Source organism: Cryptomeria japonica, chromosome 5 (assembly GCF_030272615.1).
Source record: "Cryptomeria japonica chromosome 5, Sugi_1.0, whole genome shotgun sequence".
NCBI classification, from domain to species: domain Eukaryota; kingdom Viridiplantae; phylum Streptophyta; class Pinopsida; order Cupressales; family Cupressaceae; genus Cryptomeria; species Cryptomeria japonica.
The window spans coordinates 102,117,914-102,141,333 of NC_081409.1; the positions used below are offsets into that span (position 1 = coordinate 102,117,914).

The following is a 23,420-nucleotide window of genomic DNA, read 5'->3' on the forward strand; positions in this document are numbered from 1 at the left end:
TTATGATGTTCAATGATTGAAACATACAATGGTGAATTTTAGTGATTTATATGATTTAATATGAGTGAAATGAGAAAATGTTTGTTTTGTAACAAGAAGATGCTGGGCACAGAATGACACTACATTATAGAGTACAGTTTACATAACTTGAGAGTAGACAATCTAATTGTCTTAGACTAGACAAAATAAAAATCTTTTTGATCAAAATTCACAATAGAAACTTTAACATAAAAACTTTGATTAGAAGTTCTGTAAAACTATCAACTCTTATATTTTGTAAATATGTCAACATGCAACATTTTTATCACTACTCTTAATCCCATAGACTCTTTAATTACATTAATATTATTAAAATCTTTCATTAAATTATTAATTTATAATTAAAAATACTTTAATTTATTTAATTTCTCAAATTTTATTGCAGCCAAGTTAACTGAAAGTACAGTAGAACTTTTAAAGCCCAAAAGTTCTAAATATTGAATAGAGAAAAAAATGATACTATTTATTAATTAATATAAAATCTAATCTCTATCCAAGAATCGAAAGAAATTTTACTTTAAATGACTAGGCTAGCATTTTAAAAAATCATGCATCTTAAATCTTTTGCAAATTAGCCATGGTGATGGTGCCTTTCCGTAATTCAATTTATTAAAAATCATGGATATGTTAGTTATGCATCTTAAATCTTCTTCACATTATTCAATAGTTCAATTTATTAAAAGAGTAAAACTTGTTCCTTAAAAATCAACTCCCATCATAACAAGTTATTAAACAGGAAATCGTGAGATTTCTGAACTTGCTCTTGTACTTTTAGTTGATAAATAGTTTTGATGGTCATTAATTCATCTATGTAGATAAGTTATAAATAGTAAGTATGGAAGTTTCCTCTGTTACTTCAATCTGCATTTTTATGATAGGAGTTCCAGGTTAAGGTAAATTTCTTTGGGGTGGTTACAATTTAGATTTAAAACTTCTGATAGTTGTGGAGTTACACTACCATTAATTCATCGGTCATTTTTGATGAAATATAAAGATTTTACGTAATTTTGTTAGAATGACATATGTTTAAAGTTTATTTAAATATTTATTATTTCAGTGATATTCTATTTTTATATGTAATTAAACTTACATTGATAATAAATTTTAATATTTTTAATTAAGTTTCAAATATTAAATCTAATTATAAAATGATAACAGAAATTTACAAGAAAATTAAATCTAATTATAAAATGATAACAGAAATTTCCAAGAAAATATAAAAATTGAAACTTTCAAAAAGGACACCACCAATCCTAATGATTTAATATTTGAAACTTAATGAAAATTACTGCAAACGACTATTCTTTTTTTGGGCAAGGTTTTTTTTTTGAATGTTTCCCTTTTAGTATAGAATAGGTTGACTCAATTTTGGGGTTTTGAGGTGGAATCCTTTCCTTGTAAGTATTTAGGCATTCCTTTTTTTGTTTGTTCCGATAAGACAATGTTTTGGGACAAGGTGGTTCATGCAGTGTCTTCCATAATTTCTTCTTGGAACCATAAATGGCTTACTTTAGCTGGTAAGATTCTTCTGATCAAGTCAGTTGTTAATGCTATTCCTATTTATTTGATGTCTGTTTTGAAAACTCCTCCCAAGGTTGTTCATGAGCTTAAGTTGTCTTTAAGATCCTTCCTTTGGAATGACAATATTGGGGGCAAGAAGAAGATCCCTCTCTTGGCTTGGGATAGGGTTTGTCTCCCTAAGGAGTTAGGGGGTTTGGGTATCAGAAATTTAGTTATTCAAAATAAAGCTTTGGGGGCGAAACTAGTCTGGAAACTCTATAAGGACCCCTCAAGTAAATGGGTCTCTCTTATGTTTGCTAAGTATTGAGGGGGGCTCCTAGAGAGCGGTTATTCACAGCTTCATCTCTTCCAAAAGGGTCAGTTTTTTGGAATTTTATTTCTAGTTGTAGATCGGTTATCCTTCTCCATCTTTCTTGGGTAATTCATAATGGGAGAAAGGCTTGATTTTGGGATGAAGTTTGGAATGGCCTTGCTGCTATGACTACCATTTGGGATTGGTCCCCTTTATCTGATATCCTCAAAGATCATTGGGGTGTGTTTGTTGTTGATTACTATTATGTTGATGTTTCAAGTTCCTATCCCGTTTTTCTTTGGAAATCCATTGATTTTGTGTTGATAGACCAAGAACTTAAAGATGTTTATATGCAAGAGCTTAAGAAGAGATTGCTAGTATTTTAGGACATGGAGGATGATTTGATCTGGACTAAGAATGTATCAGGTTCTTATACAGTAAGGGAGGGATATAAGGCTTTGTCTCGTCCTTCTTCTTTCCCCTCTTGGCCTTCTCAGCTCTTTTGGCATTCGGCTTGTCTTCCTAAAGCCGATTCCTTTGCCTAGTTAGCAGTTCAAGATAGAGTTCTTACAGGGATGACATTAGATAGACTTGGGATTACAGTTGTGTTTCCTTGTGTGTTTTGTGGCTTCTTCATGGAATCTTTGGACCATGTGTTTTTACAATGTCCTTATACTTCGGATTGTTGGTATTGGCTATTTGGTAAGCTTGGATAGTCATCTGTTGTTTGTTCGAATTTATTATCTCAATTCATGGCTTGGTCTTTGTTGTATTTGACTTCATTTTATTCATGTCTCTAGATTGTTGCTTCGTCTATTGTTATTTGGAATATCTGGCTTGAGAGGAACTATAGGATTTTCAAACACAAATTTGCTTCATTGGTGGATGTGATAGGCAGGATTCAATCTTCCATTTCTGAAGTGGTGCTCTCCTATATTTATAAAAATTTGGATCATTTGTGTTCCTTTTCCCACTGGGATAATTGGGTGACATGGAATTGGGAGGCTCTTTGAGTCATTCCCTCTCATGGGGTTGTATCATTAGGTTTATCTTATGTTGTCAAGCGTAGGCTTGCTAAATGGTCCCCTCCTCCACAATTCTCTTTTAAATTAAATTTTGATGGGACTACCAAGGGCAACCCGGGCAAATTTGGGATTGGAGCTATCATTTTTTATCATAATTCGAAAATTGTCAAGGCTGCTTGTAAATATATTGGTTTTGGTTCTAACAATTCTATAGAATTCTGTGCTTTATCATTCGGTTTGGATTTAGCTATTTATCTGAACATTAAGGATATTGTAATTGAAGGGGATTCTATGTTGACTTTTAATTTGGTTTCCAATAAGAAATGTGCCTCCTGGCACTTACAATACCTTTTAGACTGAATTCTTGGTCAATTAAACTTTTTTAGCTCCTTTACTATCTTTCATTGTTATAGGGAAATTAATTGTATTGTTGATTTTCTTGCTAACAAGGCAGCAATTGAGGGCTTGGAGTATTTGGAGGTCTCCCCTATGGATATTCCCTCTTCTTGCATTAGCATTCTATATTAGCTTTGTTTGGTCGACATTTCTTGCTTATTATGTTGATTCATGGGCTTGGGGGTGCTTTTCAATTTTGAATTGGTTTGGCATGTGTTTTTTTGGTCTTGTAGGTGTGAAATCTGAGCTTAGACAGTTTAATTTATTCATTAGGATTGGTGGTGTCCTTTCTAAAAGTTGACGGTTTGATACTTTTATCACACACCCTTTTCGTCATGGACATACTTGTATGTATTACATTAGGGAGGGTGTTGTCCACTTGTTCATCTCGTGGTAACATTTTTGCTGATGTGATACATGTCAAGTGTTTTCTCTACGAAAGGTGGTGTTGATGGAGTTTATCCGCGCGGTATGTCTCTTTCATGATTCCTTTGGTAGTCGGATCGGGTTTTTCTGGTTACTTATTGGAATATGATTGTTTATCATGCTCTTTTTTCCATTCGGTTCTACTGTAATCATTATTGTTCATTGGCCTTGCTTATTATCGTGGATGGTATCTTGGGTGATTGGTTTTGGTTATTATGTATGTGTGTGCTCTTTATCTCGATTGTTGATCATTTCTTTGGATCATTGGCTTGGTAATTATGATCGAGCAAGTTGTTTATCTTAGCTTCTGTGAGATTTTGTGCATCGCTTTAAGTTATATTTGTTATGATGTCTTCTTTCATTTGGTTTGCGATATATACGGGTTTGTTATATCTCTGTTCTTAGCATTCCTTCCTCTTGGTGTTTCTTTCCTTCCGGTGGTTGTCATTCTCATACGTTCTAAGATGAGGATTTTGGGTGGGAGTGCAATCTGCTTCATTCGGATGATTTTATTGAGGTTTGGAAGGTGGTGGTTGTGTTTTGGATCTTGGAAACTACAGGTGTTGTGGTATATGTGGTGGTTTCTTATTTTTCTTTTGCTTGCTTGGTTCTTCTTATGGGTAATCTTTTGGCTTGGCCTCATATTGATTCCATCAGGATTCCAGCATCCCGTTCTCCTTCTTATTTGGGTTATTCTCTGTTTGATCACGGTTCTTATTATGACATGCTCACTTACAGTGGCTTCATTTTTTTTTTGTCTCATGCTAATAAATGGTTTGGAGAATTGTTCTATGTAGCCAGGGGTGTTTCGAGGATGTTCTTTTTTGGTTGTTCTAAAGTTGTAATTGGCAGTTCTTATATTCCATTGTTGCGGTATTCTTCATAGTGAGCTGAAAGGATGATTATGTTGTTGATATCTTTTTGTATGCTTTTAATGGCAGCTTCTTTTGTATCTAATGGAAAGATTATGTAATATGGGGTGGGGTATTTTGAATTGTGCCCAGAAAGCCTCTTTGTAATGGGTAGGTAGGCCTTAAGTTTTTTGGAGCAATATTGGAGGGTTTTCTTACTAGCTCTTTCCCTCCAGTGCTCGTTAAACCAGGCACCATGTAAAAAATTAAAATATTAATATAATTTAGTGGTATATCCACTTTTATCAAAAAATAATAATAATTGTGAAAGTCTCTATTAAGTGGTAATTTTATCTATCTACTTAAACAAAAATAATTCTGAAAAATGTTATTTTTCTGAAATTGAAAGATTACTAGCATACTTATATTTAGAATTGAAAAAATGTAAAAAGGGGGATAGATTTCATTATTAAGGTACTAGCATACTTATATTTAGAATTGAAAAAATGTAAAAAAGGGGATAGATTTCATTATTAAGGTAATTATTTTATTTGTTCATTATTCTGTTTCAAAAATTATTATATTTATTGTTAATATTAAGTTATTATTATATTATGATATTGTAATTAATATTAAATAATTATTAAATTATTATTATTATTATTATTTGTATATTAAATATAGAGTAAACTTACAAAAAGTATAGCTTCAGCAGTAATGTGAGGTTGTGTCTCAAAACCAACAATCTTGACTTACATAGATCTGATCAATGACTATTCTGCATGTACATTATAAACAACATAATCCTATACATAGCCTATTCTATGATGTGTCCAAGCAAAAAGAGTATACATAGATAATGATCATGTTCGAACAAAAAGAACCAAAAAGCATCTCAACACTCATGAAGATGATCTCGATAGGGCTCCATCCAAGTTGTCCACCCCAAAAGGCCTTCCATCCAAATTGTCTTCCTTCCCTCATGCGGTTGAGTTAACATATGGATTTGTTTCATTGTTAGGTTTTTGACTTTTTGAATCTCAGCACCAAGATTCTCCATTGCAGTGGCAAAAGAGGTGTGGCATCCTATAACTCGCTTCCATTCAAATCCATTCTCCAACTCATATATGAACATAGTAGCATGATCATCTTTGAGAAACCACAGAAGTTTGTTCTTCTCTATCCTCATAGTTACAGAGACCTACAAAATAATGTAATGAAGAGTGAGTCCACGAAACGACTCAGTAAGGGCCCTAGTTTTACCTTGGAATTTACCTTCATTTCTAATTTTCCAAATGTACCATAAGATATCAGTAAAAAGAATATGCCAAATTAGATTAGTATATTTTTTCAAACCATGGATGCAACCAGTAAGAACTTCCATAATATTAACCTAGTCAGGAATAGAAATACCAAACATCAACCAAATTTCTATATCAATAATGCACTCAAAGAAGATGTGTCTAACATATTCATGCACTCTACATATAATGCACATATCAATAATGGATTGATCTTTCTTGAAAGGAAGCATGTTAATTAACATCAGCCATTTAAAACATTTTTTCTTAGGAACGATAGGACTATTCCATAATCATGTGAATACTTTTTGCCACTGCTTTAAAGATAAATTTGCATACCACAAAGTATTAGCATGATTGATAATAGAATCATCATAAGAGATAGTATTATAAACAATGATAGACTTAACATTAGAAATAAGGATATTATTCCATTTATAATCAGTTATTATCCACATTACAATTTTCAAGCAACTAAAGAACAGTACAAGCATTTTTAACTATATTGTAAGTTCTTTTTTGGGAAGCCGAAAGATCATACTTAGCACTAAGTGCTTCCCAACTCCTAAGCATATCACTATCAATAATGTCTTTAAAGCAACAAATACCTTTGTTAGCCCATGCTTTGGCAGAATAGCCTTGTGTAAGCGCAAGAGGTTTATAGGAGTGGAAAAGGTTCCACCAAATAGATCTCTCTCCATGAATGTGATCATTGTTGTTGGCCCTACTATTGGTGATGAATGGTCTAACTAATTCCCAGGCCCTTCAGATAGATTTAAAGACACACGAACCCTATACTAAGACTAGGAAACCTCCAGCCACCAAGTCACAAAAGGGTAAAGACTTCCAAGATTTAGCCCCCTTAGGTACAACCCTCATAATTTTGCTTCTGACCAAGACTTTTCATGGTTCATTGCCTTCAAACGCCTAAAAGATCCATTTTGCAGCAAGTGCAATCCCTTGGAGTCTCAGATGCTTTAGTCCAAGCCCTCCCGATCTCTTCTCAATATGACACCAACCCCATTTAACTGAATGTAACTTATTGTTTCCTTTCCCATTAGACCATAAGAACTTTCTTATAACTTTCTAGATTTCAAGGATCTGATAGTTACAAAATATCCAGACAGATGAATAATAAATGTTGTATGAAGATAGAATCTTTTGACAAACTTGCACTCTGTCAGCAAGCGACAGATACCTATTGTTCCACTTATTTATTTTCTTTTCTATTTTAACTCTAACCTATATCCACATTTCGTTTAGAGAAGGGGAGATAGAGAAGGGTATCCCCAGGTATCTGACAATCTTGTTAGGACCCCCCCACTGGAACCCCAATTGTTGTAACCAATCCGCAGGGTCCTCTGTCCACCCAAGCAAGGTGGATTTAGTTTGAGAGATTTTGGCCCCTGAGATCTCCCCAAAGAACTTGATTTTTCTTTCAAGGGCTTCCATGTTTTGCTTGGTGAGTTCTACAAATAATGCAGTATCATCTGCAAACTGAATATTAACCAAATTTGACCCATCGAAAAGCACAACACCTCCGATTTTAGGGGAAATGGTGCAGTCTCTCAATATGTAGTACAATGCATCAAAAGTAATGACAAACAGGGTTGGGGCAAGGGGGCATCCCTTGCCTGATGGACCTTCCAAGTTTAATGACCTGAGTGAGTGAGCTATTAACCTCAACCTATGTGGAAGCATCTTTGAGAAGAACCTTCACAAATTGACAGAATTTTGTAAGGAATCCGAAGGCTTCTAACATCATCAATATAAAATCCTATTCAACCCTATCATAAGCTTTCTCGAAATCTAAGAGGAACATAGCAACATTTTGCCCGGAAGCATTAGCCCAATCCATCGCTTCCCAACTGGTTATTAGGTTTTCCAGAATGAATCTTCCCTTAATGAAACCTGTTTGAGTAGGATAGATAAACTCAGGCAACACATTTTCTAGTCTGAGAGCAAGATCTTTGGCCAAGATCTTATATGACACATTGAGAAGCATAATAGGTCTCCAGTTTTTGATAAGTGTCTTATCCCCCTCTTTGGGTAACAACTTGATAATCCCTTTGTTGATGATGTCTCCTAGGGATCATTTCTCAAGAGCCTCAACATACAACTCATGGAGATCTTGTCTAATCCATTCCTCATTAGCTTTATAAAACTCAATAGGCAATCCATCTGGGCTGTCATTATTAAGGGCTCTAATGGCATTTTTCACTTCCTCCACAAATATAGCTTGTTTCAAGGAATGGGAGTCTTCATCAATTATTCTATTGGGAATAAGTGCTCTGCATATTTCTCTAGCTCTTTGTGAATTGGGAGAATCTTCAGAGGAGAAGAGGTCCTTGTAGAATAGGGAAAAGGCCTCTTTAATATCTTCTACCTCCACTACCTCCTTGTTATCAACCCATAGTCTATCAATTTTTTCTCTGTTCTGCTTCTGTCTAAGCAAATTGAAAAAGAACTTAGACCCTTTCTTACCAAATTGCATCCACTGACTTTGGGCCCTATTCATTGCACCTTTAATCTTAACCTGTTGGTGCCTCCTCAAAGCATCCCTAGCCCGTGCAACTCTGCTAGATAACTCAAGGCTACTAGGATTGCTCTGAATATCCTCTTCAATCCGGTGCAACTCATCAGCAAGTGCTCTTTCTTGAAATCTATTATCCTTAGCTCTTTTCTTCCTAATTGTCTGAAGTACGTTTTGCCAACTCTTAATATTTTGATTTCATCTGCTGATATGAGATTGTGTGTTCTTATTTCTTTTATTGAGCAACCTAATAATGTTAATGGCAGCTAGCACATCCTGATCCTTAAGGAGATTGGTGTTGAGGATGAGTTTGTCTCCACCTTTCCCCTTCTTGGTCGGTGTGTCTCCAAGCCTAATGAGAGAAACAACAAGGTGATGATCAGAGAGGGAAACCGGCCAAACTGTTACTGCATTGCCCTGATCATCCGGTGTAAAGGAGAAATGATTTATGTCTGCATAAAATTATCCAACCTACAATATATTTTGTGTTTTCCTTTCTGATAATTGCACCAAGTGTACCATATCCCTCTCGTAGATTGCTTATTACCAAGTAAGGGGTCAAAGAGCTTATTACAATTCTTCATCCTTTCCCAATGCAATTTCTCAGCCCCTTTCCACTCCATAGAAACACCTCCGACCTTATCCTCATGGTTTTCAATCATGTTGAAGTCACCCCCAATAATCCAAGGAATGTCAAGAAGAGAGGCAATCCAGTCCCATAGTTCAATCCTCTCCCTATAATCATTGGTTGCATAAATTGAGCAAACACCTATGATAGAATTATTCAAGCTGAATGAAGCCCAAACTGTTCTATTGCATGAAGAGTGTCTCTGACTAATAATGTGATCTTTCCACTTAAGGTTGATGAGTATCCCAACTCCCCCTCTCCCTTTATCATGATCCGAGCAGATCTTAATAGAGTCTCTCCAAATGAAATTAAGATTGACCTCCAGAGTAAATTTAGTTGCCTTCAATTCTTGTAGCATCACAAAATCTGAATCTCTATGTTGGTTAAGAAACCTCCTAATAATCTGTTTTCTATCTGGCGACTCCAGACCTCTAATGTTCCATGAAATGCACTTCATCATATCTAGGAGAATTGTTGTAACTCTTTGGCAGTCTTAAAACTACTGAAGCATTTGGGGAGATCTTTTTTCTCTTCTGCCTTCCTTCTATTGGAAGATTCTTTATTTTTGGACCCTAATGGTCTACCCCTCCTTCTTTTGGGTTTATGATCAGTTTTCTCACTATCAACCATCTCATCACCTTCTTCGACAAAGTCTTCATCATATTGGGAGTCATCTCCACAATCTGAATCCTTGTTGAGATCAGGTTGACTGGGGGCCACCTCATCCCTAGTATAGGGTTCGTATGTGTTTAAACTATCACTATTGCCTATGGCATCAAAACCATCTATTGATGACTCACTAGGGTTGGGGTCATCTCTATTAGGGTCAGCAACAATGACCTCTATAATGCAATTATCTGCAATCTCAATAAACTTCTTAGGGGGAAGGGCTATAGACAACTCAATTGTGAATTTTGTAAGAGGGGGGGCTCCCTCATCCAATCCAAGGTCACTAGATGGAGAGATCTCATAGGATACATCCATATCTCCAGAGTCCCTACGAGCAGCAAGCTTGATGAGTGCCCCACTAGAGCTCTCTCCCTTGCCTGGTTCACTCTTGTTTCTGTCTCTCCCTTCAAAATTCTTAACCAAACATTTTGCATTCGTACCTGAGAATCTCCTCTCGGGGGGCATCTCCTGCGCATCATCTTCCATAGGAGAAGGAAAATTTTTCTCCCCAACATTTTTATCTTTACTATGCTCATTGCTATTGGGGTTAGCCACTCTAATTTTTTCGAGTGCCAACTACTGGGCAATTTTCCTCCTCTTTCTAGGGTTTTTTCCAACCATTTGAAAACCCTCTTGTTGACCTTTATCCATCTTTTCTAGGGCTTCTGCAATTGCAGAGTGGAGCAGGGGAGCTTCATTGAATTTCCCAAAATCTACATTTTTGTCAAACTCGGGAAGCGTTTTATTAGCTCCACTCATAGCATTTTTAAGATTTTTACTTAAGGAGTCAAGTTTATCAATAAGAGGCACAGAGGCCGATACAGGCAAAAGATTCTTGGAGGCAGACGAGGAGTCGTGAGCACCCTTTTGGGGTTTCTCCACACCTTTTTTCCGATTAATAATGGGACAATTCTTTCGAATATGCCCCCCTTTTCTGTAGAGGAAGCAAGCATTACTCCTCCTAGAATTTTGATAGAGCAAGAGACAATGGCATCCCCTAATTTAACATTGAGAAGTTTAGGAACATCTAAAGCAGGGTTAATCGAAACAAGAACCCTAGCATCCAAATGCGGTATAAGGGAGGTCGAATTATCCATATGAATGGTTTTGCCAATTGGCTCAATCAATTGGGGTATGAATCTCCACAACAATGGAGGGACATTTTAACCAGAAGCCACCTAGGGCATGATAGTGCCAAGATTTCTTCATTAATGGTTTCAGGAGACCATCCTATGACACGAAATGTGCATCTACCAACAGTCCAATATTGTTTATTAATAACTTCAGATTGGGCCTTATGATCTTTGAAAAAAATAACAAATAATCCTTTTTGAATTAATCTACAGAAGGAAACATGAAACCCTAGTTTAATATTCCACACATTTCTAAACCAATCATCAAGGAATTTTTGGGCTGAACATTTATCAACATCAACACCAACGAAAAAAATAGCAACATCTTTTAATCTACTCTTTTCAAGAGCAATCTCATTGCACATTGAATCATTAAGAATGACATAAAGGGAGTCCAAGGAAAAACTAGGTTCCTTACCTTTCCCACTGGAGTTGCCATTATCAGCTATTGCCAAGGGTTCAACAGAGACAAACCTAGCACCTTCTGCGATAGTGGAAAGCAGTTAAGAAACGACTTCCTTGAAGGATTTCTTCATGCCTTTGGTTTTCACATTATCCACTGCTTCCATTTTTATCAAGAGTTGATGGTTCTCCTCTAGAATTGTTCTCCATGAAGTCACATTACTCTGTGTATGCGCCCCTCGGTCGATTCTTCAAACCCTAAAGAAGTCAAAATAAGCCCCGGAATAGCCATAGCGCACCGGCCAACCTGCAGAGCAAGTAATAAGGTATTGCGTGTAACCACGGACCTTTCAAAATTCACAATGTTGTAAAATGTGAGTTGCTGAAACAACCTCAATCTAGATAGTTATTCATAAAAAAAAGGATTGAATCTGCAATTTGAGTGTCGTTAGGGCACGCTCCTCTCAACGTTTGGAGATTGAATCTACACCTCAAGTACAAATTCTATTCCCACACGACACTACATTACTTTTCTGCAGCATCCACTTTCGAAATATCAGAGATCGGAAAACCCCCGATTGCTCCTCGGGCCTATTCAATTTCAAAAACTCCTGGAGTGCAAGGCCTTCTTTGCGAATTTTCTTTGAATTTTATATTGTAGACATTCTATTGAGGAGATAAATTTGCCCTGGATTACTCTTCATATTCAGACATCAAGTATGCATGCGTGATAAAGCCCATCACACAACGATATCAATGGCAATCTCGCATGGCTCATTGGATATTGTTATTATCATCATCATCATCATCATCATCATCATTACGATTATCATGATCATCATCATCATCATCATCATCATCATCATCATCATCATTACGATTATCATTATCATCATTATTATCATTATCATCATTACGATTATTATCATGATCATTATTATCATTATCATTATTATTATCATGATCATTATTATTATGATTATTATTATTATCATTATTATCATTATTATGATCATTATTTTATTTTTTTAAACCTCTAAAATGCATTAAATGGCTTAACATGCGAATGAGCACGTGTTAGACGTCTATTATGAAAATTGCTAAATGGAAACCTTCTTCCAAGACACTGTGAATGATGATCCATCAAAAAAAGATCAGAAAACCTAAAGGGAACTCCCATTACTCTTCCGTTGATAAATGCTGCTGTCATACATGCAGATAAATGTTGGTCAGACCTTATTTGTCACTACATTATCACTGCAATCTTTCTTGAACCCCGTCCTCTATTATAAAATGTACACGTGTGGTATTCTTGCAATTCAAAGGGTTTAAGGACATTCTACTTTTAAAACATGCAAGCAAAATGTTGCCAGGAATTTTTCATGATACATCGTACTACCATCTCAGCCAAGGTAGAGATAAAGGTAATTTGTTGAATACAAACAAGAAAAAGTGGACTTGTTATCATTTAGACCATTGCTTGGACAAATGATAACTCACTAAATGTCCCAATCAATACCATATTGGCACATATTATGTTTTGCTAGGGCAAAGAAAATGTATACTCTGCCAACATACTTATGCTAGCGTCGAGGCCTGTGCTTGCATCGGAATTCTGCCAAAAAGTGCAATGTGATCAGATGACCATTCAGGAGAAGGAAGACCTGTATCTTTACGTAAGCTGTCCTCGTCCAAAAGCTCTAGCAGAGACTCCACTGTGAGTGAGTCCGCTGTATAGAAAATATAATCCAGAGTTCCCAGGAAATCTCTAGTACAATTTGTAAACAAAGGTTCGTTTGTTAAAGGGTCCACTCGTCGCCGTTCATGCTCTTGGCCTACTGCCACCATCCTTACAAATGATGAATAAGCACTTACCAAAGGAAGCTGATGGCAAAGCTTGCTTGCAGGACGTAAGATACCAAGAGGATCTGTTGCTAGCTCTGGACGTGTACTGTCAACCCTTCCCGTGGCAAGAAGAGAGTGAGGAGCACTTCCAGGAACTGAGTTGAAATCGGCACAAACCAACATGGGTATGTCTGCACTGGCAGCTATTTTTTCCAAACCTTTCAGAAGTGTATGCACCTGCCACAGTTTGACATCTTTGAGCTCTGGATTTGCATTTATATGTGTGTTTGCCACACAAAGAAGTTGCCGTTTGCCTGGTGAAGGTGCATCAACTCCATGATTCGCATCCTTTGCTTCCAGAACAACAATAAGTGCAACATTGTCCTTAAGCAAGCGACTAAGGGCAGCCTTTTTCTGAGCTGGTGGCACTACTGCTTCTGTCAAAGACTCTGCAACCTTATTGAATTCAACCTCATATTTCTTAACAAGTGAAAAGCGATCACGACGGAAAAATGTTGCACAACCATCAATTGCATATACTGTGCCAGTATAAACCTCTGTTGTTTTTTTCTTATAAACAGCAGTGTAGCCATGCTTCTCTAACTCGGGTGCAAAGAACTCTTCGATGTGATCACTCTGAACCTCTTGAAGACAAAGAATATCCGGACGATATCCAACAATTTCACGCAACAAATTCTGACGACGATATGGCCACGAAAGAGCCCAGAGAGGGCAATAGCTATACATGTCATTAGTTGCATATAAATCTGACAGTACATTATATGACAGAACCGTAAAAGTTCCAGATGCTGCAGTGCGTCCTTCAAGTTCCTGATTTAAAACTCCATCAACTTGAGTTACTGGGACCATGCGTCGTGGAGTAGGTGAAGGAGCTGGATTGACCCTTGAAGTAAGGAGAGTCTTGTTAGGACCTACTGGTGTTCCTGTGCTTGCTTCAACTACCACACATTCCAGTTTCAAAACATGGCCCACATCATCAGCTGTAGGTGTATGTGTCTTTGAACGCCCCACTTCATACCATGTCTCACCCTTTTCTGAAACAGTAGCAGGGTTTAACAGTGCATTACCATTGCTTAGACTTGCATTTTAAACTCCTGCGTTTGAGGTTGACCCAACTAAACCCCCTGTACCAATACTGGCAGAACCAGTACTGCCAAAACGCCCAAATAGTTCATCATCCTCCGCCCCATTTTCATGCACTACACTGGCTGCACGTGCATGTAATTGACGATGGTGACGCTATGAGTCTGAGAAGCACTTTGGTGAGCAGTGATAACTCTTTGTAGCAGGTATCTTGGCCTTTACACAACCCAAACACTGTAGAGTAGCGAGTTCAGATGGATGGACACTGCAAACTACAACCTTTTTGTCACTTTGGATACGGTATCATTCACATGTCAAGTAAGGTTTGATTTCTATTGTTTTTTATTTCCATTGATGTTGATTGATATATTTGCTCTCAGACTTTGTATGTGCACAAGAGCTCAACAAAAAACGGATTGTGGTTGTGAAGTTGTTTGATTGCAAGAAGGCTTGATATTATGATCATTATTATGATTATTATTATGATTATTATGATGATTATTATTATTATCATTATCATTATTATGATCATTGTTATGATTATTATGATTATTATGATTATTATTGTATATGGTGAAAATGGATAAACAATATTGAAAGACTAAATAAATTCAACCACAAAACCCTAGCCTAACAACAACAAAGATCCACCATAACATATGAAGATTATCTAAGACAATGCAAATCAAATGAAATCACAAAAATTATACCATCATATGTCCAATAAGGTTTGGATCTCCATTTTTCTTATCTCCATTGATCTTGCTTGATATATTTGCTCTCAGATTTTATATGTGCACAAGAGCTCAACAAAGAACGGAAATGTGGTTGTAAGTAGGCTTGATTATAATGTATATGTCCAGAGGCTTGATAATGAAAGAAGCATCTCCTTATATAGAAGACACTATATGAAATAGAGGGATAAGATTGAGAGGTGCAAAAGATAAATGGTCGGCTATGATTAGAGGGTGGGTAGAGGAAATAAGAAAATAATGAGAGGGTAGGTAGTGTATGAATTAAGAGATGAATGACATGTGTCATTGGTAGAAAAGGTTAATGAATTAATTAAATAAATAAATATTTATTTAATTAATAGAGGAAGCGGGATAATTAAATAAATAAGATATTTATTTAATTTAGGAAAAAAGACAATTTAAATAAATAAAAGTATTTATTTAAATGAGAAATACGGCTAGAAGAGGATAAATGAATTAATTAAATAAATAAGGATTTATTTAATTAATAGAAAAATTAGACTAAAATAATTAAATAAATAAAGATATTTATTTAATTAGACATGACAATTTTAGGTGTCTACATTTTGCCCCTCTTTGAGACAATGCAACTTGTCGTGTTGTTTCAAAGAAGATAAGATGAACTAATACAAAGTTGCCCCAAGATGGGAATGATATGCCCCCTCGAGAGATTGGATGAAAATGTCTAGAAAGATCGCAGACAATCTCTCGATAAGAAAGAAAGGCTAGAAAGGAATGACAAGATAGGATAGAGTGACAGAGTCATGGGGTAAAGAAGATTGACTTGGGAAATGAGGGCTAGGGCTAGGGTGGTCTATAAGATAGACCACGAGGGGAAAACATCCTTATTGTCATCCACACATCCAAGAGATCAGAGTGCAGAGAGAGAATAAAGCAGCAACAGTCAGCAGCGATGACTTTGATGCATAGATTTGATCGCGTTCACCGATTTCAGGGGCCAACAGATGCAGAAGAGCCGGTAAGTACCTTAAAACCTCCTTTGTACTTTGTCGCATTAACTGTTGTCATTAATGCATGTTAGGTAGCGCATTTAATGCACGCTTAGGTAATGTCAAAAATGTGTAGGCGCGTCTGCGTTGGTGCCAGACGCGTCTGTGCCAGAAAAAAACGTTTGTGCCAAATGCGAGCGCGTCTGCATTGTGCAGGCACGTTTATGTTATGTAGGCACGTCTGTGCAAGACAGGTGCGTATGTGCAGAGCAGAGGCATGTCTGTGCAGAGCAGGCACGTTTATGCAGTATGTAAGCACGTTTATGTCTTCTAAGTTAAATCGACAGTTCTGTGATGAACATACGTTGTCGATTGGATAAGCTGCTGAGAGGATACACTCAAGCAGGTCCTCTAGGGAAGACTAGGATAGATCAAGGCATTTTGTGATGAACAGGGAGTACCAAGATAAAGTACTTTGTGATGAATAGGGAGTACAAATATGAGCAGCACTTTGTGATGAACAGGGAGTGCTAATATGAATAGCACTTTGTGATGAACAGTGAGTACAAATATGAGCAGCACTTTGTGATGAACAAGGAGTGCAAAAACATGTAGTACTTTGTGATGAACAGGGAGTACCACTAGGATAAATAGCAACACTTTGTGATGAACAGTGAATGTCACTAGAATAGAAGCAACACTTTGTGATGAACAGTGAGTGTCACTTTGACTGACACAGTTGATTTGCTTGACTGCAGGAGTACCTACCTATGCTGGAGTAACGGGAGAGATTCCCATCGACTCAGAGTCTGCGAGTAGAGCTGACAATTCGAGGATAGAGCAGCGGTTTAGGCCATGGGCCTGCGACATATTTTGTATGTGTCTGAGTTTTGGGCAAATATGGGATTGCTGACTGCGCTGGCTGAGAGATGGCACTTAAAGACTTGTAGTTTTCATTTGGCTATGGGTGAGATGATAGTCACCTTGGAGGATGTATATAGGATATTGAGGATACCGATCGATAGGGAGTTGGTACCTTACGATAGAGATGAAGACCGGGATGCACTGAGACAAATGTTCCAGGATCCGGGACTGGAGATGAGGACAGGACACGTGGCTTGGGATACCATGACATGGAAAGGATTGGCGCTACCAGCAGTGCTAGGAGGAGTGATCAATGGGTTCCTGTGTCTAGATAGAGCGACACGAGGGTTGGCTGTGGGAGCACCTTGGAGACACCAGTGACACAGCATACCAGATATGCCTGGAGACCGTGCGTGCTGGCGCATTTATATTATGAGCTCCATCAGTTCGTCTACCATGGATCCGTAGGATTGGGCTGCAGAGTTACATTGCTACAGGTGTGGGCATATGAGCATCTGCCAGTGACACGACCGATACATTTCAGAGGCAGGGGTCATGGACGCAGCTTTGTGCACTTGTATGATATGATTACATCACAGCCACAGATTGACAAGTTGGAGTACTGGCGTCGAGTCCTTGATGAGATTGACACTGTTATATGGAGGCCATACCGAGAGTGCGAGCAGTGGGAGGATGACGCGGCGGAGGTACCCTATACCTTCAGGAGCAGATATCTGATTGGGCGAACACCCTATGTACTGGAGAGGCAGTTGGTAGACAAGGTATGCAGGCAATTTGGCAGGATCCAGTGGATGCCACAGGGTTCCGGTATGTATGCGCGGACAGTGCGAGACCAGGCACACTTTGGGCCACTGTTATCATATGATCAGGCCATGATGCAGCTGGTGGAGATGATTCCCTTGCCATGGGATATGTGGCCTGAGATTGAGGATGCAGGGATGGATGCAGAGTATACTGCATATTGGGCAGAGCATCCATTTCCACGCCTGACAGATCCAGGAGAGCTGATAGATGGAGATGGCAGAGGGGATGAGGATGATGATGGAGATGGTGGGGGTAGAGGCCGATGGAGGAGGCGGGGTGCAGTAGGAGAGAGGAGAGTGGCTCCACGGAGAGAGGGTGGAGAGGAGAGACAGGCTCGGGTGGTGAGAGGTCGCGGTGGGTTGCCACTACAGGTGCCAACAGCATAGGGTCCCAGACAAGTGTAGGGACAAGTATAGAGACGGGGACAGGGGTAGGGGCAGGTACATGAGCATCCACATGTATAGGTATAGGTACAATCACCAGTATAGGGGTAGCCACAGGTATAGGGGGTCGAGGAGGAGGAGGATGAGCTATTAGAGCTGAAGGAGATCTGCCAGGGACAGGCAGATGAGATCTAGGAGCTGGAGAGGGAGAGGGATCGACTCAGGAGATAGCTCAGGGACACTGAGCAGGAGCGAGATCAGGCTATCCAACGTTACACTGAGGTTGAGACAACACTGAGGGCTGGGAGGCAGGCGACAGAGGATACAAGGGCCGGATACGCCTATGTTCTATAGGCAGGGGAGGAGATAGGCTACTGGTGAGACCTATACTATGGGGCAGTGCCACTAGATCAACGGGCTAGGAGCTTCCACAGACCATTGCGGACAACGACGACCACTGGAGGGAGTCAGTGGATCTATAGGCATTTAGTGGTGGGGTCATGGGTCCTCCACCACCACCAGATAGGGGAGATAGGAGAGATGATCCTGGGGTGGGTCCTTCCAAGGCTTAGACTCCGTCGAGGCTAGGTGGCTCCAAGGGAGGGAGTTCATCATAGCCTTAGAGGGCTCCCTATGTATCAGTTTTGTACCATTTTGTATGATGATGTAGACACCTTCGAGTGATTGCAGCCATATGATCTTGACATCATTGTATCATGACACTTATGCTTATATGTATATATGAGATTCATCTTTGCGACAACTATGCATGTGTACCTATGTGATGAGATGTTTCATGATGTATGTTTCTATGTGATGCTTATGATATGGATGCAAATATGTACTTGATGGAATGCCATAATTTTGTTCTTTTATGTTTTTAATATGTTATGCCAATGCAAATGTGAATGTATGAAATGCAAATGAATATGATAATGCAAATGACTGTTTACATGATGAAAATGTAAAATGTGCTAACATATGTTGTGTGCAGGATGTGATGCAATTGTTATATCTATATGTATGTATGAAATGCTTAATATGTGGTAATGCAGGTGCAACTACATGCAATGGAAATGTTTTTGGCGTGTCATTATACTCAGTCATGTGATAATAGGCTACACGGACTCATGAAGGATGATGGAAGTCAATCAAGAAAGGGGGATGAAAGATAGAAGATATGAAAGTGAAAGAGCTTCTTGTGCGTTATCATCATTAAGCGTTATTATGGCAAAATAGGTTATGACAATCGAGGCATATGTTCGACCCAGAAAGTCATTGTACGTGTTTGCATAGAGATAAGACACTCACAAACAAGGAATGCCCTAGTTCATACTAGACTCACAGTGTCTTCATATCCTTGGACAAGTCATAGCATTACTAAGAGACAATCCATAGACAGCAAAGAAAAATAGGTGACGATATCCCATCCTTGCCTTTCCAGTCAAAGACATCCTGGAGATAGAATCTCTAGTCAAAGACATCCCCGAAAAGCTAAAAGACATGTCACCAAAAGATAAAAATCAAAATAAAACCAAGACTCGACACCAACATCCACTGCAGTCCTCAAGTTTAGTGTCTCTTGTCACTTGTATAAGTCTATTTGATTATGGTCCCAATGTTTACTTTCACAAAAAGGATAGATAGCACTGAACCATAATGTTGTCTGAGACTGTTGAAAGATTTGATTTGTTGAAAGTCCATTGTTGTTGTTGTGCCTCATTTGAATTGGCTGAATCCATGAAAATGATACTTTATTGCAGAGAAGATGAAACTTTATTGCGGATTGGTGATGCAAATGTTGCTTTATTGCAGATTGTGCGCGGATAGACTGAAGAAAACTGGAAGAAACTGTACTCCTCAAAACATGTGATGCTCTCAGTTCCACACCCATCACTAGACGTAGGATTTGCCTTAGCCACAGATAGGAGCTGATTTATTATGAATGGAAAGGGATGAAAAGAAATGTTTATTATGGATGGCTAACCAATCTTGGGTAGATCAATAATAAGCCAGAATGGGTATGTTTATTATGGATGTATAGGCTGTGAGTGTGTGCAAAGTGAAGGATGAAATGGAATCCTGGAGGAGGGAGGAGCAATGTCTCTACACATGGTGCCAGTGACCCGGTTTTCACCATTGTACTTGCCCAGGGCACCACCGAAGAGGTTTTCACTGTTGGACGAAATGTTTTTCTATTTTTCAACCCTTATTTATTTATTTTTGTATTTTTTATTATTTTTTTTTTTTTTTGTATTTTTAATAATTTTTTGATTTTTTTGTATTTTTGAATTGAGATACTCGGAAGAGTTATGTGTAAAACCTGCGAAGGTGCATGCTATTGATACGATCCTCAAAAGGTTCACCCTCTGTAGTTGAGAGCTGATACACACCAGATCCATATGCTGCTGTGATGATGTAGGGATCAAGCCAGTTTGGTTCGAACTTGCCCTTCTTCTCTCTGTCTTGCTGATTCTTAGGATTTTCTCTAAGAACTAAGTAGCCTACCTCAAATGTGCGAGGCTTGACTTTATGATTGTAGCTATGACTCATTCATTGTTGATAAGCCTTGAGATGATTAAAAGCAGTTTGTCTTCGTTCATCCAATAGTTCAAGTTCTTGTAAGCGAGAGACCCTGTAGTTTTCATCACTGATAATGTTTTGCAAAGAGACTCATAAAGAGGGTAGCTCAACCTCAATAGGCAAGATAGCTTCCGCGCCGTATACAAGTGAATAAGGTGTAGCTCATGTAGGCATGCAGACGCTTGTGTGGTAGGCCCAAAGTGCGGGATTAAGTTGGATATGCCAATTATGGCCAGCGTCATCGACTGTCTTTTTTAAGATTTTAAGGATTGTTTTATTAGACGCCTCAGCTTGACCATTACCTTGGGGGTAATAAGGTGTGGAAAATGATGGGTAATATGGAAGCAGTCACAGAGTTCCCTAACATCCTAATTTTTGAAGGGACGCCCATTATCAGTGATGATAGAAATAGGAATACCGTATCGACAAATGATATAGTTGAGGATGAATGTAACAATTTGTTTTCTAGTGACTTGTGTGAGAGGTGCGACTTTGATCCATTTTGTGAAATACTCTGTGGCAGTGATAATGAAATTATGACCATTGGAAGAAGGAGGGTGAATCTTGCCTATGAGATCGAGTCCCCACTGACAAAAGGGCCAAGGAGTCGCAATTGGTTGAAGTTCTTGTGCTGGCGAATGAATGAGGTCTCCATGAAGTTGACATTGCTTACATTTCTTGACAAACCAATATGAGTCTTTTTCCATGTTGGGCCAGTAATATCCAGTCCTGATGAGTTTCTTGGCTAAGGTAGGACCACTAGAATGTGGACCACATATCTCTTCATGTACTTCACGTAATGCAATCTGAGTTTTGTCTCTTTCTAAACATCTAAGAAGAGTTCCATTTAGATCTCAACGGTATGGGATATCGGCTAAAATGACGTATCAAGAAGATTGGCGAATGAAAGTGCGACGTTGGTTATTGGATAGGTCAGGAGGAAGGGTATTGTCACGAAGGTATGTGAAAATGGAGCCATATAACTGGGACTCAGGACCGACAACACATATCGTCTCAGTAGGAGTGATCTCATATGAGGGAACCAAAAGGTTATCCACCAAGAACTCATAGCGGGTCTCATTCGGGGGTAAATCGATTAATGAAGTAATTGTAGCCATGACATCCGCGGCTTGATTCTGCTCTCTTGGTATCTGCTCAAAGTCTAACTTCATGAAATGTTGTTTGAGGTCATCCACCATTCTTTTGTAAGGCATTAATTTCTCATCCTTTGTTTGGTAGTCATCAGTTGCTTGACGAATTACAAGTTGAGAGTCCTCAAAAACACGAAGTTCTTGGATCTTCCACTAAACTGCTATTCATAATCTAATTGTTAATGCCTCGTATTTTTCTATGTTATTAGTGTAGGGAAATGATAATCGATGTGATTTTGGTATAGAATCCCCTTGAGGAGTTATGAAGAAGATGCCAGCTCCTGCCCCATTCTGTGTGTATGAGCCGTCAAAGTATAGCTGCCAAGGTTTTGCATGTGACACTGTTAAAATGGATTCATCTGAAAATTCTAAAATTAGAGGAACATAATCTATCATGGGAGCATCTGCTAACTGATCTGCAATATCCTATCCTTTAATTGCTTTTCTATCCACATATTCAATGTTGAATTCACTCAGGAGCATCACCCATTTGGCTAGTCGTCCAGTAAGCGTTGCTTTATTGAGAAGGTATTTCAATGGATCAATCCTTGCAACCAAATTAGTTTTATGAGTTAGCATGTAATGTCATAATTTTTGCGAAGCAAAGACCACAGCGAGACATGCACGCTCAATTGATGTGTAATTTAGCTCATATCCCACCAATGTGTGACTGATGTAGTATACTACCTTTTCTTTGCCCTCGACAACCTGTTATGCTAAGAGTGCCCCCAGTGTTGTTGAAGTAGCTGATATGTATAGTAATAGAGGTTGATCTGGAACTGGTGGCATCAAAACTGGCAGATTCAAAAGATAATCTTTGAGTGTCTGGAAAGCTCATTGACAATTATCATCCCATTTGAATTTAATGTTTTTGTGTAGCAGGTGCTGAAAAGGATTACATTTATCTGCAAGTTGCGCTATGAATCTTCGTATGTACTGGAGTCTCCCTTGCAAAGATCGAAGTTGACTGATATTTTTTTGGTGGTTGCATCTCTAGGATGGCCTTGACTTTTGTTGGATCAGCTTCGATTCCTCTTTTCGAGACAATGAATCCTAGGAGCTTCTCGGAGGTTACTCTAATGACACATTTCTTGGGGTTTAATCTTACTTTATATTTTTCCATCCGATCAAAGACGACTGAAAGTATGTCCAAATGTGTATCTCTGTCTATTGATTTGCCCAAGAAGTCATCAACATAATCTTCCACAGTAACGTGCATGAGATCATGAAAGATAGTAGTCATGGCTCTTTGATATGTAGCGCCTGCATTTTTTAGCCCAAAGGGCATGACATTTCAGTAGAAAGTTCCCCAAGGACAAGTAAATGTCATTTTGTGTTGATCCTCAGATGCAATTTTTATTTGATTATAACCAGAGAATCCATCCATCAAAGATAACATCGCATGACCTGCTGTGAGATCGACGATTAAGTCAATATTTGGTAATGGAAAATCGTCCTTAGGACAACCTTTGTTGATGTCTCTGAAATCTGTACATATTCTAATGCTACGATCTAGTTTACTGACAAGCACTAAGTTGGAGATCCATTCAGGATAATCAATTGGGCGTATGAATCCGACATCCAATAATTTCTCAAGTTCTGCTTTGACTAATAATGCCACTTGTGGATGCATCTTTCTTAATTTTTGTTTCACTGGTTTTGCCTCTGGTTTAACTGTCAAATGATGCATTACCAAATCCGGATCCAATCCAGGCATATCAGCGTATGACCATGCAAAATTGAT

The 23,420-nt window shown here is 38.4% G+C and overlaps 1 pseudogene; it reads right to left on the reverse strand.

Annotated features, from left to right (window-relative positions):
* Positions 1-12,680: 12,680 nt before the first annotated feature.
* LOC131067897 (carbon catabolite repressor protein 4 homolog 1-like) lies at positions 12,681-14,468 on the reverse strand (annotated as a pseudogene).
* Between the last annotated feature and the right edge of the window lie 8,952 nt (positions 14,469-23,420).